General features: G+C 41.9%; 1 pseudogene across 1 annotated transcript in view; it reads left to right on the forward strand.

Moving 5' to 3' along the window:
• Positions 1–5,693, forward strand: part of LOC146649230 (prestin-like) — a 49,279-nt pseudogene extending 43,586 nt beyond the window's left edge. The window contains exons 25-26 of the transcript XR_014908238.1: positions 2,046–2,114; positions 4,635–5,693. The product of XR_014908238.1 is annotated as a prestin-like (transcript). The remainder of the gene's footprint in view (positions 1–2,045; positions 2,115–4,634) is intronic.
• Positions 5,694–17,381: the final 11,688 nt, after the last annotated feature.

Raw genomic sequence — 17,381 nt, forward strand, 5'->3', positions numbered from 1 at the left:
AACTCAGTGCACACTGTCAAGTTTGCCGGCATCAGCTGTTACACATGTGCGCTGCTGGGGGGAGGGAGGGAGGGCATGGTGGGGCGAGGGAGAACCAGGAGTCTGATTGGGGAGGGCAAAGATTAAACACAGCTGGTAACCAATGTTTTCTTTTGATATCGGTAGTAATTTTGCACATCTTTCAGCAACATTAAAGAAAATTAATTTCAAGATTTTGGGGAAAAAAAACAAAAAAAACAGACGTGTGACAGATATGAAAGAGTCTGTAGAAGCCATGATGCTGCCCGTAACATCGTCAGCATGACAGGTTTGGTGGCGGGTTAGTAATGGTCTGGGGGGCACAGACCTCTACAGGCTAGGCAATGGCACCCTGACTACTATTAGCTCCCAGGATGAAATCCTGGGAGCTAATGTCAGACCCTACACTGGTGCTCTTGTTCCTGGGTTCCTTCTGGTGTGCGACAATGCCTGACCTCATGTGATAAAAGTGTGCAGGCAGTTCCAAATCCACTAAAAGACCTCTGGGATGTTATGTTTTGGTTCATCCGATCCTGTATGGTCACACCTCAGACTGTCCAGGAGTTCAGTGAAGCCCTGGTTCAGATCTCCCAGGACACCATCCGTCGTCCTGTTACGAGTGTGCCCCATCTTGGTCAGGGATGTGTACAAGCACATACCATTTTGAGATGCTGCAATGAAATTTCCACAAAACAGCAATAGCATGCTGCATCATTTTTCACTTTGATTTTCAGGGTCTCTTTGAATTCAGCCGTCTGTGGGTTGATCATTTTCATTTCGATGTGGCATCTTCTCATTCCTAACACATTACCCAGTCCATATCAGTACAGATATTGATCTGATGTGTTTTTAAAGTATATTTTTGAGCAGTATATTTACGATATACTGTTTTATTAATCATTGTTAATTGTACTGGATATAGCATTCTAACCCTGACAGTTATATTTAAATAATAAGTGGCAGTAAACGTTTTGATATTAAAATCCCTCCAGTAAGAATGACCCTCATGAAATTGAGACTTTTGTCCCCTTTTCTTCTTCTTCTCCCTTTCTCAGTGCCCTCCCTTTCCAGAACAGCCTCCTTCCAGAGCAGTTTCTTTAATGAGATTCAGTTAATCTGCCTTTTTGAGTCTTACTGTTGGACCCACTGGACGTCACTCACACTTAAGAAAAGCCAAAATTCGCTTCTGCTGACTCAGAACTCGCTGTCTGAAGTCGCTTCACCTTTTGTGGCTCTCGTGTGTGCGCACGTGTGTGCATTTATTTGCATTTCATTCACTATATGATTTAATTTATGAAGAATAATGTGCGCCTGCATTGTCTGTCACATCCGTCACATGCCATCTGTCTCTTTTTGCCAGCCATAGAACTGGAACAGTCACTTTGTCGAATGAGCCAATCAGTATGCAGGGCCAGCACTGTGCTCTCTTGTGTTAATCTTCCTTACCAGACTTCATTATAGCCATCTGATCACACTTTTGGCTAACAGCTAGCCTGCTGCTAATACGAGGGTTGGGAGCGAGATTAATGTCAAAAGCTCCCCCGCCGACCTGTTGGGGTGAGAGCTGAAGGGGAGTAAGGATGCAAAGCATGTCCAGAATAAATGTCTTCTGCATTGCATTGTGACACAGTTTTGAAACGTCTCGTAGAAAAAGAATGGAGTAATGCGAGATCATGTGCTCGTTGCTTATATTCATACAAATTCTGATGCATTGGTTTCTTGAAACGCATTTGTTCCTTCGTGTATTAAAAGGCATCTCACTGCATTTTTATGCCATCCCTATGTGATTCATTGGCTTTTTCATTTACACATGCTGCTGGGGAAGACAAAGTCAGCAGTCCAAACTGAAATCAGATGGATTCTCTGCCCTTATATTATGCAAATATCCTTTTCCAGCCTTTCTTTTGATGTTCCCGTGTTGAAATCTCTCTTGCTCTCTAGGAGGGCACTTGGTGGGGTTTGAAGCAAAACTTTTTCTTGGTTTGATTCTCTTTTTTTCTTGTCTTCCATCTTTCTGTTCATCTCAGCTGCGAGTGATCACTACCTCATAGGTAACAACATCACAGTAGCTGTTCTGGGGATAGTCATTCCTATCGGTGAGTACTGTTGACTCCCTCACTGTGTTGTCTTTGCTTTCTGCTTGCCTGCCTCTCCCTCCTCGCTCCTTCAAGTCTGCTTAACTGCATGTTGCGTGCGTTTTGTTGTTAATGTGAGTGCGTGTGAGTATGAGGTTATGTGTTTGTGTGCGTGTGCCTGGGTTTTAGGATGTTTGCGTTTCCACCTGGCTGATTAAATCTAAAACATTCTCATTAAAATAATAACAATTCAACACATATCTGGTTCAATAGTGAGATTCAGGCATAAAATTGTATCGCATCTATTGAAAAAATGTACTGAGGTATGGTATTATCCAGCAACATCCTCGTGGCCTATGGCTAGAAAAAGCCATTACATGGAAGTGAGCCCCTCTGTCAGTAAACGGCCAGGCTGCTGTAATATGCACATTATGTCATTATTAATGACATTTGAGCAAATGTGAAATTCAATTCAGGTTTTGTCATCACACGACCAGCTGTTAGTACATTTTGCTCGTGTTCACCGCTCTGATCAGATCGTATCAATCAGGCCAATGTTCTGACCTATTTCTGTGACCGAGCGGACTAAGAGTGGGTTATACCGCTTTACGGGAGACGAGGGGAGAGAAAAGTGGATTAATGCCATGAAATTGTGTTTTTGGCCTGGAGCAGGAAGCTAATGACCTCAGACATAATGCTGTTGTCTGTTTAGGCAATAAAGAGAAAACCATCAACCATCTACAAAGGCAGAAAAAGGCAATTGTAGTTCTTTCAATCAAACCGGCTTAGAAAAGTTAATCTACTCTATTAGCTCCGATTAAAATGAAAATCGAATTTTATGGAAATATTTCATACTTTCATGCCCAACGTGACTGGGAAATCAGCTGAATGTGCAAATGGCCTTATAGTGGCAGCATATGCCACTAATTGAGATCTCTTTCATCCCTAATATTAACAAGTTTGATAATTCAGGGGAGCGCTAAAAGATTGTAAAGCTATTTTTTTTTCTCTTTCCAGTCTCTATAGTTGAAATATCAGCTCATTAAAATAACCCTGGAGACTATTAACCCTTTCCGCTTTATCCTTTTTTTGTCCTTCTCCCATTTATTGCCACCACAAATCTTTTTTTTTTTAGCAGCTTTGAAACATTAATGTTGGAGGTCCACACGGGCTGGATTTCTGCACCCCAGCTCTCCGCTCATACCCAGCAATGCACCACACCCACCCACAGCTCCATAAGGGGAAGCAGCCCAGCAGTGATTATCAGTTTTAGCCAAAGACAGGCTGTTTTGCCACTCGCTCATTGGAGATAAATTTTCTAAATGAGAGGAAAGCTGATGGGTTTTTTTGTTTTTTTTCCCTTTAAACCATTGAGCATTTAGAGAAGAACAAAGGAGGAGCTGGGGTTTCCAACCCAGCCACGAAGGAATCTCAAGTGTCTATCTAATAAAGTCGCAATTAGACAGGCGTACTGTAGCGTAGGAAAACACATCTATGAATGCAGGCACACATATCCAAACCTCCTTGACTTACCTCTGATTTGGGTGTTTGCGCTTTCATTATACAAAAACTCTAAAGCATGCACTGTACACACACACACAGGTCCTTGCAGGGCAGTTATGCTGATATGGTAATGAAAGAGGAGAGACGGCGCTTATCTCAAATCCTCCAAATCCCAACCCTTTCCCCGTCTTCTCTCCTCCTCTTACCCTCTTCTTATTCTCCTCCCATAACCCCATCCGGACACTCCAGATATTAATTTTTCGGTGCAATAAAATACAAAATTATAAATCATTGCCCAAAATTCTGTTTTTTGAGCAATGCGCACCAGGATTATATGCTGATGACAATTAAGCAACCTTGTGGGGCTTTTATTCAAAAACAAGGTCATAATCAGTGTCTTCAGGGCTTGAATGGTTACAGATTTAATATAAAATGCCAGTTTGGTTCAGTGTGCCCACGTGTGTGTGTGTGTTGGAATGATGTTTATGTGCATGTGTACCATGCAGACATTTATGTTGCATATTGTGTGTGCATGTTTTTGATCGTTTCGTGACACTGAGGGGGGGATATAATGCAATGAGTGATTAGTTCCTCTTTGAAGGCTCATTGTTTCTCTAATAAATGCTTAGATTTTTTAAAATGCAGATACAGAAGACATACGGGGGATGAAACATAAAAAGCTCAGCCCACTAAATTTATAGAAACAGATGCATAAAGTGCCACCAGTTTTTCTAACAGTTTCAGAAAAGTGGACTGCTTCCCCTTCAGGTTCATCTCCTTGTGCACCTCTGGACGTTTTCCAGAAGGCGAATATTTCCATGTTTTTTTTTGTTGTTTGTTTTGTTTTGTTTTTAAAATTTTTGAGAAGCTGTTATGCAAACAACATTTCAAAAACCAAAACTGAAAAATAATGAGCCTTCAGGTGAACAGTGCAACGTGTGTTTGTGCGTGAGTGCTTAAAGCGCCGCTCTGTGTCCCCCGGGCTGTGTTAACGCTCCCGCCGTGTGTTGTTGTTGTGTGTGTGTTAAACACATGCAGTCCCTATCCTTGCCACAGTGGTCATCGGATTGCTCTGCACCGGTGGATACCTGGTCTGGCGCAACTGGCGGCGCAAGAACACCAAGAGCATGAACTTCGACAACCCAGTGTACCGCAAAACCACAGAGGATGACGACGACGAAATCCACATCGGGCGTCAGAGCGAGTCCATCGGTCACGTCTACCCAGCAGTGAGTGGCAGCCACAGTCAGCCATTCATAGCGCTTCCTCTAGGGGGCGGCGTCACAGACAACAACTCTCACTGGTATTCGGGGGCGCCGATGCTCTCGAACGCTAAGTGAGAGGTACTGCGGAGGAAAGGAAGAGGTGTGAAATATTTGGAAAATGGGAGTTGGCACGAGGGTTTGGAAAAGCCCGTTTTCTTGTACATGTCAGCCTGGTGGAAAGAAAGAACAGGCTCGCACACGTTCACATATCATTTTATTTCTTTATGTTTTTGAAGTAATTACCGAACACACCTGTCACGCGTACACGTAAACCCTCGACACACATTTCGTTCACCTTCAGCGACCATATTCATGCGATACATCCCTGCTGCCGACCCGCCATCCCATTTATTTGTGCATCGTGTTAGTGTTTTTGGTTGTTGAAGTGAGTGATCCCCATTTCCTGACAAAACCCTTGTGCACAGGCAAAGCATTATTCCTTTGCTTCAGAAAGGTTCAGCAGCCAAGAAATCATGATTAGTGCAGATGAGATGCAAAAAAAGAGAGGTGAAAGAGGAGTCGCTCTATAGCCACTGCTCACAAATAAATTGGACATGTAGAGTAGATAGTTGCGTCATAGCATTGAACTAATGCGATTTTGTTTTGAGGTCACACAAAATTTGAAAAAAGGAGCACAAATCAGGATGAAGGACTCTCTCGAAATACAATTTATCTTGCAGAAACCATAAATCTCAGCAACGCAATTTCAGGATTACCCTGATGACTTCCCATTGATGTATATGCAGTTTTAAAAGTCACTGGAAGCGGCATTTTCTACAAACCCTGGATACAGTGGCAGCTGCAACACGTAGCAGTAAAGTAAAATGCCCTTAAATCCAGACACTGCGTCATTAGGAGTTTATGACATTTACCGAATATGCTTCTTGTTTTGGGTGTCAGAGAGCAAGCGGCGAAGGGCAGCCAAAAAGCATAAAGGAGGGAGGGTGAGACGGGAGTCTAGCGCTTTGATCTGTTGGCATGGTAACACAGATTTCTTTGTGTCACCCCGGAGAGAAAGAAGGCAAAGAATTCTGGGTATCACTGGCATGATGACAGGCGGGAAGCACGCTCAGACAGACACTGAAACAGGTGCACGACTGAGTCGTGCACCTGTCGAAGTAACAACCTACCCTCGCGGAACGAGAGAGGGGGCTTTACTCCTTCTCTCTCGTTTTCCCAGTTTTATTACAAACATTTGTACAAATCTTATGTATTGCCTTTTATCTCTTTAGTGGTTTTCTTCCTCTTCTTTTCTCGTCCTAACTTTTTCTTGCCCTTTGTCTCAGTGTGGCAGCTCGGGCAGCCAGAGAAATCAGGCTTGCATTATGTGGGCCAGACTTTCGCAACCGTAGGCAGGCAGCCTGCATTCCTCGCTACGAGCAGCCAGGGAAGGAGGGGACAAACAACACGTTGGGGGGGGGCTGAATTGGAAAGAAACGAAGACGAAGGTTGGGGAGAGGAGGCAGAATAGTGAGAGGGCATCACATAACAAAGCTGCCATTTTTCTTCTGGGTTCCACCTAGACTGGAATCTTGTCTCCCTTTCTCCTCTTTTTCCACTGAGCTTCTCTATTTTCATTCCCCGCTGTTCTATCTCACTTCCTTCTCCTTAACCAGCCTGTTGTGGTAACGGTCTTTTTATCTGCTGTTTGCAGCGCGTGGCACTCAGTCTGGAGGATGATGGCTATCCCTGAGGGAGGAGGGGGATGCAGCCTGCACCCCTGCGCTCCCATACTGGCCCCCTCCTCTCACCACAGCCTCTAGACCACTACAATGAGGCCAGTACAACGCAGAGGAGAAAAGAAAAGGAGACCTCATTTTGCCTCCCTGTTTTTAAAGAGCAGGGATGACATGTACACCTGTTAAAGCCCACCTCCATCTCCTACCGTCTCCACTGGAGTAACACTACTACCATTATTAGCTACTACTACTACTATTAGTTTAGTAGCCTCTGCTCCACTCCTCTCTTCTCTCTGCCTCTTGTTAGCACCAGTGCTACTCAAAATGCTGCTTGATGATGATATTGTCCATACTAACCTCATTCAGCTGTCTCAGTGCACTTTGTAAATAAAAGGATTTCTGGCTGCCGTGCAAGCAGGAGAAGGCGGCGTGCATCATTTTAAATTCCTCGTGCTTTCACTGTATTTATTTCTGTTGCGTTTGCTGTTGTAAATATGTGACCAGCACCTCTCAGTGCACAGCACGAAAGACAAGTTTGGAAGGATGGTGCAGTACAGTGGCAAGCAAGGACGCTGTATTTCTTCATTGTCATGTAAAGAGACCTTTTTGAAGGGGTTTGTTGCAGGGGGGTGTCATCCTTTTTCACACCTAGTCCCTCAAATTTGCCCTTTCACTTACTGTAAAGCTAAATATAGCCAAGGAGAGGAAAACTGATGAGGTCGTCGTACATTTAGAGGTGATTTTGGGGATAAAGGAGACTTTTTTCTTTCTTTTTTTTTTCCCTTTGCAATTGGAGGGTTTGTGCTACCAGAGGGTAGTGCCTCAAGGCTGAAAGCAGCAGGGTAGAAAAGGCAAAGGATTATGGGTAATCCCCTGGCCTCTGCCATCAGAGGTGTACATACAGTCAATAATGAACTTGGGATTGTTTTCCTGTTTGCACTGAGTAGCAAGAATCCCACATGTGTTTCTGAGTCTTCATTTGCATCTGCCAGCGTCAATATTCTAGCAGCGAGAACATATTCTTTTGAATTGATGCAGGGAATTGGATGTTAAATAGTTGTTTAGTGATCGGATTTAAAAACATGTAAGTGCATGCTGCACTTGCTGTATGGGAATCCTGGAGGAAATGAAGAGTGAGATGACAAGCTCATCACAGCAAGAAAACACAGAGGTGTTTGACTTTGAGTGACCCCTTAAACATCAGTCCCAGCTGGAGTTTTTTGTTTGTTTGTTTTTTGGGATGAGGTGGGGTGGGGGGCTACCTTTACTCCCCCTTTTTAACAATGCAGCTGTGTGTTTTCTGGATGTGATGCTGTATTTCTTATGTCTTGTCACCGTCTCTGTGCGGTGCGCAGATGAGTAACACACCGAGGCCGACTGAGCTGAGCGCTGATTTGAAAAATGGGACCTGATCTTCCTTGGCTTGCTTCGAACCAGCTTCCAGCCTATTGAATCAGTTGCGATTCATGCCAATGAATATTGTAATAATTGCTCATCTTGTGCTGGAATAGGGAATCACTAGAGGCCGCGATGACAGAATAGCAGAACTGTTACAAGTAGTCGAGGCAAATTGCCAGCGTTCTTATTCAGGACATCGTTTAGTGTCCTAATTGAAAATTTGACAGTTTTAAGCACAGTTAAAACACATTATATACTCTGTAAGGCAGTTTTGGATGGTCTAAACTATAAATACATGAAACACTCGTCTTCCATTCTTGCCTAATGAATCTGATCAATGCTGCATGTAAGATCCTACATATTGGACTAGTAAATCCAATATGACTAAATAACACACACACACACAAGTTCCCAATGCAAATGTTAAAGTCTTCCATCCTAGACTCAGTACGGTCTCAGATTATGTATTCATGCAACAGTTGATTAATGACGGTTATTATTCATGGATTTCACTATTTCTTGGAAGGCTTAGCTTCAGCGTAGAAGCTCAGATAACCACGAGGGAGGAACAGAAAGGCAAGGAAAACAAAGATGAAAGGTGGTGTAGGGCTTGACTGCCAGAATTTATACGCCGCCATATGTGAGCAGGTTTGTACTTGGAAGATGAACGGTGGGTCGTTTGTTTTCCCGGATTTCTGCCAGTGTTGGCATCGCCGTATTCTGACAGTCGCTCCTCTCGCCTCCCTCGAAAGGATGGCACTCTCTCCTCTCAGTTTATGAAGCACAGTTGTGTGAACTGTGTGTGACAAGTAGCAAGCTAGACAGGTAAATCGTAGTCCTCTCCAGCAGCGCGCTCCCCCTACATCCATCTAACGGAGGAGGATCGAGCGCAAGGGGGAGGCCATCTCCCTTCATCTTCACCTTGTACAGATGAAGAAAAATGTAATGCACTGCACAGTGGGGAAGATTGGGACTCCACTCAGCATGACGTTAGACTGGTTTGTTAGTTTCCACCAGTGACTGCTTTTTAGGCCTTTAAGAATTGACATATATTGAACAGATTTGATTAAACACTGAAAACAATGATGTAGATTAGCCACTGCAGTTTTCATGCGTATAGGATCCAGTTCCCAAAGGAGAGATTAGGTAGTGATGGAAAAATCTGGATGTAAGCTATCTTTGTGAATTTAAGATTAAATAAATCACAGCTCCCTGAGCTGAGTCAGCTCTGCGTGCCAACACTTTCCTTCATGTCCATGTTTGCTTCAGGTCTAATCGAGTTCCATGCTGGAGGTGGGGGGTGCAGGTAGGAGAATAAATTGCTTATTTATTGAGGTGTAGGAAACTTATTATGGCTACAGTGTGAAGACAGATTGGCTGGTCCACTGTGTGGTCACCTCAAGAACATTCGTCTATTCTGAAGGACATTGAAAGAAGTCCGGAACAGTTCTTTGTCTGTAACTATTCAAGGTAGTAATTGTAGTGGCAATGGGGGGCTTACTGTGACCATAGGCTCTCTAGACATCTGCTTCACTGTTGTTCCATATTTACAAGACTATTAAGGGACTAACCACTGGTGTGATGTCGGCTATATCAGCTTTTTTCCTCTAGGTCAGATAAGCTTAGAGTGCACTGGGTCACTATTTGTTTTTTAGTTCAGTGTTGATCTAGTAATCGCTGCTTTAGAGAACAAAGTGCAACATTATAAACGATACTGTGAGTTCTTTAACAATTAATGGGGAAATATACTGCACTAAAATGAACTTTTTCCTTGTAGACTGTGTTTACTGAATTGAAAATGTTGATGTACGTCTAAAAATGTCTTGCTAGTAAACTTGAAATCTTTGAGAAAAATGAGTTAATTAAATGAGTTGGTCTTGGCATTGTTGTGTTGTATGGATTTCTGAGTTACTGGAACTCACTACCTTTTGTTGAAGGAAGAAAACAGGGTACATTTGTTCTGGTGAAGTGAACGCTTTGCTATTTTACTTTTAACACAGAATCAATGCTGTCACCTAGAAATGACATTTATATGGTACTTAATACTAAAATGTTATCTGAAAGGCCGATTTTATTGGTTGATGTTGCATAGTTTGTCCACTAGAGGGCGCGTCGCAACTTCCCTGTTGGCGGTACTGCCACACACGCAACAAGCAGCAGATCCAAACAACATCAGGCAGTGTGTAAATGAGTAAACAACTACATATCAGCTGATATGAGTTTATCAAATTTAAATCAGCAATTTTGACTATTGGTTTTAAGAATTAAGAATTCTATATCGTTCAGACGCTTGTAGATGCTAGGTTGTTTTGTCTTTTTGTTTTGTTTGTCTTTGAAGGAGAATACATTATGGTTATATACTAGAATTGGCAATCAGATGTTCAAGGTGAACAGATGGCATACAAAACAACAGAAGAGCTATTTTCCTTTCTGTTTTAGAGCTTTTAGTTGACTGCTGCTCAAACAGCTCTCACCTACAGTCCAAATAGAAACCAGAGCTAATATTTACATATATCATATCAGAACTATATAAAAGGACTAATATGGTCCCTTTATATGTATAGATGCCTACAGCTACTACATATAAAATGTGTTGCTAGAGACTGTGTTTTGCTTCAGTGTAGTTTCTAGGTGACAGGATTGAAATAAATATATGTTGTTATTTTAACTATGTAGAATGCATACTGTTTACACCAGCAAAAGCATATGTATAGGCATATTTATAATATTTAACTCCTTGATATTTAACTCTATTTAACTCGTTCACTGATTGAGAAAACAAATATTCAGAACAATCCTAATGGACATCTTAAGTGCATAAACTGTGCAAATTGTTACTAAATCGAGGGAGGAAGTTGTTGCTTGTTATCAGCGTAAATAGTAAATACTAACAGTCCTGATAACCCCGATACAGTCTTCCTGATCTGTGCTCTCCATTTTATCGTACTGTTGCTTGTCTTTTCCTTTTCTGAGCGGAGACCTTACGTTGCTTTAACCACAATGCTCTTCTCACATCGCTCCACCGCTTCATCTCCTCGAGCACTGTATCAAATGTAATTCCAACTGTGAGTTTTAAAGTGTTTCTTTGGCTGTCGCACTGTTGAATTTTAGCTTCGAGGGCAAAGTCCACGCTGTTGTTTCTGTGCACTCTCATTCGCTTGCAACCCTCTCATCTTCATCTCACCCATGAACATCTTTCCTTTGGCAAGGGCTCTCAGTCTTTGGGTAGACAGGCACACAGTGGAAGAATTAAAGAAAAAGAAAACACTGGAGGAAATAACCTGAAACAACAACAAAAATAATAAGGAAGTCCCCAGAGATAGAAAGAAAAATGTGAACCAGCAAACCGGTGAACAATCACACTCAGCTTGGAGAAGCGGCCTCCCCCTTGAGCTACAGTTTTGGACTGTGGAAGGAACCCTCAGTGACTCTACTTGGATGGCACTTAGCTTTTGTTGACCCAGTGACTTTCCTCGATACACTGACTCCTCTTTTTGTTATGTGGGGAGGTTTTTTTTGGACTGTGTAAGTGAGTTGTAGTTGTTGCTCTCCTCCTTTCTCTGTCTCTCCCTCTCTATCTCCTCATCAGACTATTTCTAGTTTCATGTGTAATCTACTTGATGTTTGATTACTTGAAGGGGCAGCGTTCAGTTGCCTAGATTTTTCGAGCACTCTGTGTAAAATGAAGGCTTTCGGGAAAGAAGGTGATCTTTGTGTAAATCTTTTCATGGCTCGGGATGATGATGATGATGATATGTACAGGGGGAATGTTTTGATACGTTTTTATGGTCCTTCCACAGTCAAACAAGATGAAGAAATTGAAATAAAATCTAAGGCTCCAGATTTTTTTTTTTTTTTTTTTTGCAAAACTGTCCACCTACATTTTCTCAGAAATCTTGCTGATATATCTTTGTCTGCAAGGAAAGATAAAAAAAAAAAAAAGAAAAAGAAAAGGGAAAGGGAAAAAAAAACATTCGGGCCTCTAACCATTCCTCAGCCATAAGACAGGCATTTTTTCTTTATGCTGTTTGTTGCACAAAACTTTTCAAAAAGCCTTCTGCACTGTGTAAAGAAATAACGTTCTTTGTAAGGGAGGAAATAAAAGTGTGGTGGGGTTGGGGCTCAAGGGGGGTGTCCAGTGAGTGGTACAGTCCAGTGGTTTTGAATCCTGACTTGTAAATAATACGTTTTCATACTGCAGAAATCTTTTGATAATGTTTTAAATGTATCTGTAAAAACAACAACAGCGGCAAAAAAACGGAGAAAAAAGATGTACATAAACTTCTGGGGTAAAAGGAGTGTAGACGATGTATGAATTTATTTGTACACACGAGCACTGGATTTCTTTACTACTTGATTGTAACTAAAATTTAATAATCTGCCAAAGTGTTCCTGTATTACTTTCACTTCCATTTGTTCGTTTCTGTTTTGCTTTCCTGCTTTTTAACAGCAATGCGGATTTTTAGAGTTTCCACTGTATTTAATTCTGTTTAAATTTAATTCGTCTTTTGTTAGTTAGTTTTTTTTTTTTTTTTTGGGGGGGGGGGGGGTATTTTGGGGTTTTTTAAAGTGGGGGTGGGGGGGGAAGGAGGAGGAATCATTTTAATTTATTGGTGCCTTGTTTTGTGCTCCTGTACACTTCTACTCTGTTTTTCTGTCTTCTGTGTCTGTTTGAGGGAGGGGGTGGGGGCTGGGTGGTTAACTGGGGCGGGTTGTTGAGGGGGGGGGAGTGTTGACAACTTAGCAACTTCTGTACTTACATTGAATATCTGTACTGTATGCCAAAATGGTCTCACTCACGTTTCTATGAAATCAAGCTGTTGATAAATATCTCTATATATTGATATATTAAATTTATAAAAACTGTCCAACCCTTTAGTGTGAATACTGTTTTCATTTGTATTTGTTTGTCTTTCTGTATGGGCTGACAACTTGTGCAGGCTGTGAAAGCTACTGTAGGTTGCAGCATAATTTATTAATCAAATTTATTACTCTCACTCTTCTTTGCAACTTTTCCTAACACTAGTTTCATCCATCCATTCGCTTCCGCTTATCCTTCTCAGGATTGCGGGGGGCGCTGGAGCTTATCCCAGCTGTCATAGGGCGTGAGGCGGAGTACTCCCTGGACAGGTCGCCGGTCTGTCGCAGGGCTAACACACAGAGACAGGCAACCATTCGCACTCACATTCACTCATTCAAAAGTAAATGTCTTAAAACATCTTGACTCTAGGATTAGAAAACTTTACTGAGGATTAATGTGCAGCTCCAAAAAGTAAATAAAGGAACACTTAGAAACACATCAGATCATGCTGGATGTCTATACTGATGTGAACTGCGTAATGTGTTAGGAATCAAAGGATGCCACATGGTTTAATGGCATCCCAGGTGATTCTTTTTTGGTTTTTGTGGGTTTTTTGGCCCTCACATGCTTGTATGCATGCCTGACAATGCTGGTGTGACCAGGGTATCGCCAACCTCTTGGATAGTCTGCAGTGCAACCTGGCAATGTTGGATGGATCGAAACATCCCAGTCAGTGGTATTAATACCCTTCCTGCAGTAACTGCATGCATGCTCTCGCCACACGGGGACAGGTATTGTTGTACAGGAGGAATCAATTGGAACAGAGTAGTGTTTGAATAGTACAGGGCGTCAGTGGTAGACCTGACAATTCTGCACAGGGCCTCCTAAAACTCTTTTTTTTTTTCACACCAGTGACCTGCTGGAGGTCATTTTGTCACACTAGTAGTGCTCATTTTGTTCCTCCTTGAACAAAGGTCCAAATACCGCTCCTGCTAAGGGGTTAAGGATCTTCTGAAGCCTGTTCCAGCTCTCCTAGAGTAACTGTCTGTCTCCTGGAATCTCCTCCATGCTCTTGAGACTATGTTGGGAGTCGGACTACGTGTGCAACCTCAGCAGGGTTCAGATATTGCCTCATCCTCCCAACAGAGACAGTGACCCTAGCCAAATGCAAAACTTGTGAAAAAACAGCCAGAAACAATCATTAGGGACAAAATCTCAGTGACCTCCACCTGTAAAACAATTCCTGTTTTGGGGGTTGTCTCATTGTTGCCCCTCTAGTGCACCTGTTTTTAATTTCAATAACAACAAAGCAACTGAAACAAATTTTAAAATGACCCTGTGGTTTTAGGACAATAAATCATCTTTCTGCAAAAACAGCACTTGCCAGAAAATTTAAGTGCTTATAATCAAAGATGTTTTTCTAACCACCAGGTATAGTAGGACTGCGAGAGTATATAGACAGACACTACAGTGAATTCACATACACAGGTCATTTGGATGTACTCTGTTGATTATACAGTACGGGTGTAGTAAAGAAGTTACAGCTTTGAGTCATGGCAGAACTCCCCAACCCGCCCACCCAAAATGTGTTTCTGGCTCCTGCCAGCTTGTTCAGGAAAACTGAGTATTTCTAGTGAGGTTTTTTTTTAACTGTGCTAAGTAACATTTATTCTTCATTCACATAAAGAGTGTACAGTGTACACCAGGAGTTGTATAAGTCAAAGACAGAAATTTGGTCGACTGAATTGAATAAAATTGAATGCAATTCTGAGCTAAATAAGCAGATTCTTTAGAAAGGGTTTACATCAGTGTCCTCAGGGTGTGCTTTTATGACTTCTATTAAATTTTATTGTCCAGAACAGAAAATAATGCGCTGTGATCAACGATTATGTGCAGACCTTTATGGTCAAAACATGTTGTCTCAAACTGAGCCAAAAGCAATGAGACGTTTTGTGTTTTTGGCGTTTTCTTTTAGGGCATTGAGTTCACTCAGTGCAGATGCTTTGCATTTGATATATTTACTTTGACAACTCATTTGAGAAATGAGTTCCATGCTCTTTCACTTCACTTCTTTTGTTGTCTAACCAGCACTCCCATCAGGATGTGGACCTGCCATGCCTTTGATATCAAAGACCACTTCACTTCCAGCATAGGTATGAGTTAGTGATTAATTCAATATCATTTATACAGCACCAAATCACAACAACAGTCGCCTCAAGGCGCTTTATATTGTAAGGTAGACCCTACAATAATACATACAGAGAAAACCCCAACAATCATATGACCCCCTATGAGCAATCACTTTGGCGACAGTGGGAAGGAAAAATTCCCTTTTAATAGGAAGAAACCTCCGGCAGAACCAGGCTCAGGGAGGGGCGGGGCCATCTGCTGTGACCTGATGGGGTGAAAGAAGGAAGACAGGATAAAGACATGCTGTGGAAGAGAGACAGAGATTCATAACAAGTATGATTCAATGCAGAGTGGTCTGTTAACACATAGTGAGTGAGAAAGGTGAATGAAGAAGAAACACTCAGTGCATCATGGGAATCCCCCCGGCAGTCTACACCTATTGCAGCATAACTAAGAGAGGATTCAGTCTCCTGATCCAGCACTATATGCTTTAGCAAAAAGGAATGTTTAGAGATAAATAGTATTGCCTATGGCCACCTAAAATAAAACAAAATGAAATAAGCTTGAAAGAAGGGGTTTTGTGTGTCCTAAAGGGTGTTAAAACCTCCAAACATCTTTTTTCTCCTTTCTTTTCTATGTGCTAAAATATATATGATACATGGACACTGGAGATACTTGCTCTTTGTCCATGTTGTCGGGCTCACAGAGAAAAGAAAAAGACAAGTTTTTCTAAAGGTTAGCAGGAATGATCGGGTAAAATGGACTTGACTGTGTAATGGGGGGAAGGAAAGGAGATAGGGGACTTTTCTAGTCTATGGAGACATTTGTGGAGTGACATTTCACTCGGAGTTTGATGGATGAGCCAGCAAAAAGAGTTGGCACTATTTGGCCTAAGAGTTGTTCCGGCGTTGCTGTTGCTCTTCATTGAGGATTCAACCTGTGTTTGAAATGTGTGTTTTAAATCAGCTCTTGGCCTCGAGAAGACTTTGATTTAAAAACAAGTGTCCTTGGCATAACATTAGTCAGGATTGTTGACCGCCACCTTGAAAACCACAACATGCTGAGACTTTCCATGGCTAGATATCAATTTGGCAGGAAACAGTAACATTATGACTTTCCTGCTTTCCCTTCTTTGGGTTTTGTGATTACTCCCCTTGCTGGAGTGGGCGCTGTCTTAGCTTCTCATTAGTTTATCTCAAAATTCTCACACTCTTAAATAAAGAGAGAAGAGGCCACGCAAAACTGATCCAGGAACACAAACAGGATTTTTCCATTGATCTTTTTGTTACTAATGCACCTGGTGTCTCTAAGGCCTTTATTTTATTATATAAAATTCCAGAGGCGCATTGCTAAGATAAAACAATCATTACACAGCTAAAGCTTTCTGTGGTCCCCTGGGGATTGGCGCTGATTCCAGTAAGGGCCAGAAAGTGGGAAGAAGCCTCAAACAATTAGCCAGTCTGTCACAAATTGACACATTAATGCATGTGGGAAATTTAAACCTTTTATATTCATCCACCTAAAAGCAGTCCGTCTACTTTCATGGTGGAAAGAGGTAGAAAATCCAGATTTTTCAACACTATCCACACTACTAAAGAACATATTAATTTTCTCTGTTTGACCTGCTAGAATCCCTCGAGCAGTCGACTTTCACAGCACTGTGGTGGCAATCCAGCCTCACTCCACACCTGCAAGCTACCGCTCTCATTTTCCCTCTCTCTCTCTTCAACTATTTCCCTCTCCTCTGCTAAATGGAGCTCATGTCGGACTCTATTAGCTACCATTCGGAGTTAGTAGGGCATCCAGGTGTCTGAGTGCAAAAATCTCCTCTCTCCACCTGTCACTTAAAATGAATAAAATATTTGGGGTGCCTGGAGTGACACCTGTACTTATGAAAATGAAGTAGCACAGCTGACCTCAATGTCTAACCTCCCTTGCTCTCTCTGGAAAACTGTTTTGTCTGAAATTTTGGCAAAATTTTAGGTACAGATTTCCTGAAGTATCTTTTCAAACTGAATTCTTTAACATCAAATCATTATGTAGTTGTGCTAGTACTCTGTGTGCCTGCACAGTACATTTAAAATGAAACAATGACGATATTTTTTAAATGTTCCACCTTAATTTCATTGCTAACTGGTGAGGAATTACAGCCATGTTTCCACACTGAGGACAGTTCAGTCAAAAGATGCTTTTATGAACGGGAGTGCCCCACTTAGTGACTGTTTATGAATTATTGCAGACAAATACACTGAATCTGATTGTGGAGTCAATTCCAGATTTGAAACTGCAGCTGTTAAACCATATGAGGCAGTCAAAGGACCTGTTAATGTAAATGACAAAGATATACTGCAAAAACAAAACATCAGAGAGACAGTGGAAACATTTGGAGTGTCTGAATGAGCACATACGCGACAAAATGAAACGCACACCTTGTCATAAAGACCTAGACATCCATGGAAGATGCAAAGAAATCCTTTTTCTCTCCAGCAGTTAGTCATAGCATTATCTATAT

Source organism: Rhamphochromis longiceps, linkage group LG17 (genome assembly GCF_057381845.1).
Source record: "Rhamphochromis longiceps isolate RC_006_pf linkage group LG17, R_longiceps_female_GT1.1, whole genome shotgun sequence".
Classification (NCBI taxonomy): domain Eukaryota; kingdom Metazoa; phylum Chordata; class Actinopteri; order Cichliformes; family Cichlidae; genus Rhamphochromis; species Rhamphochromis longiceps.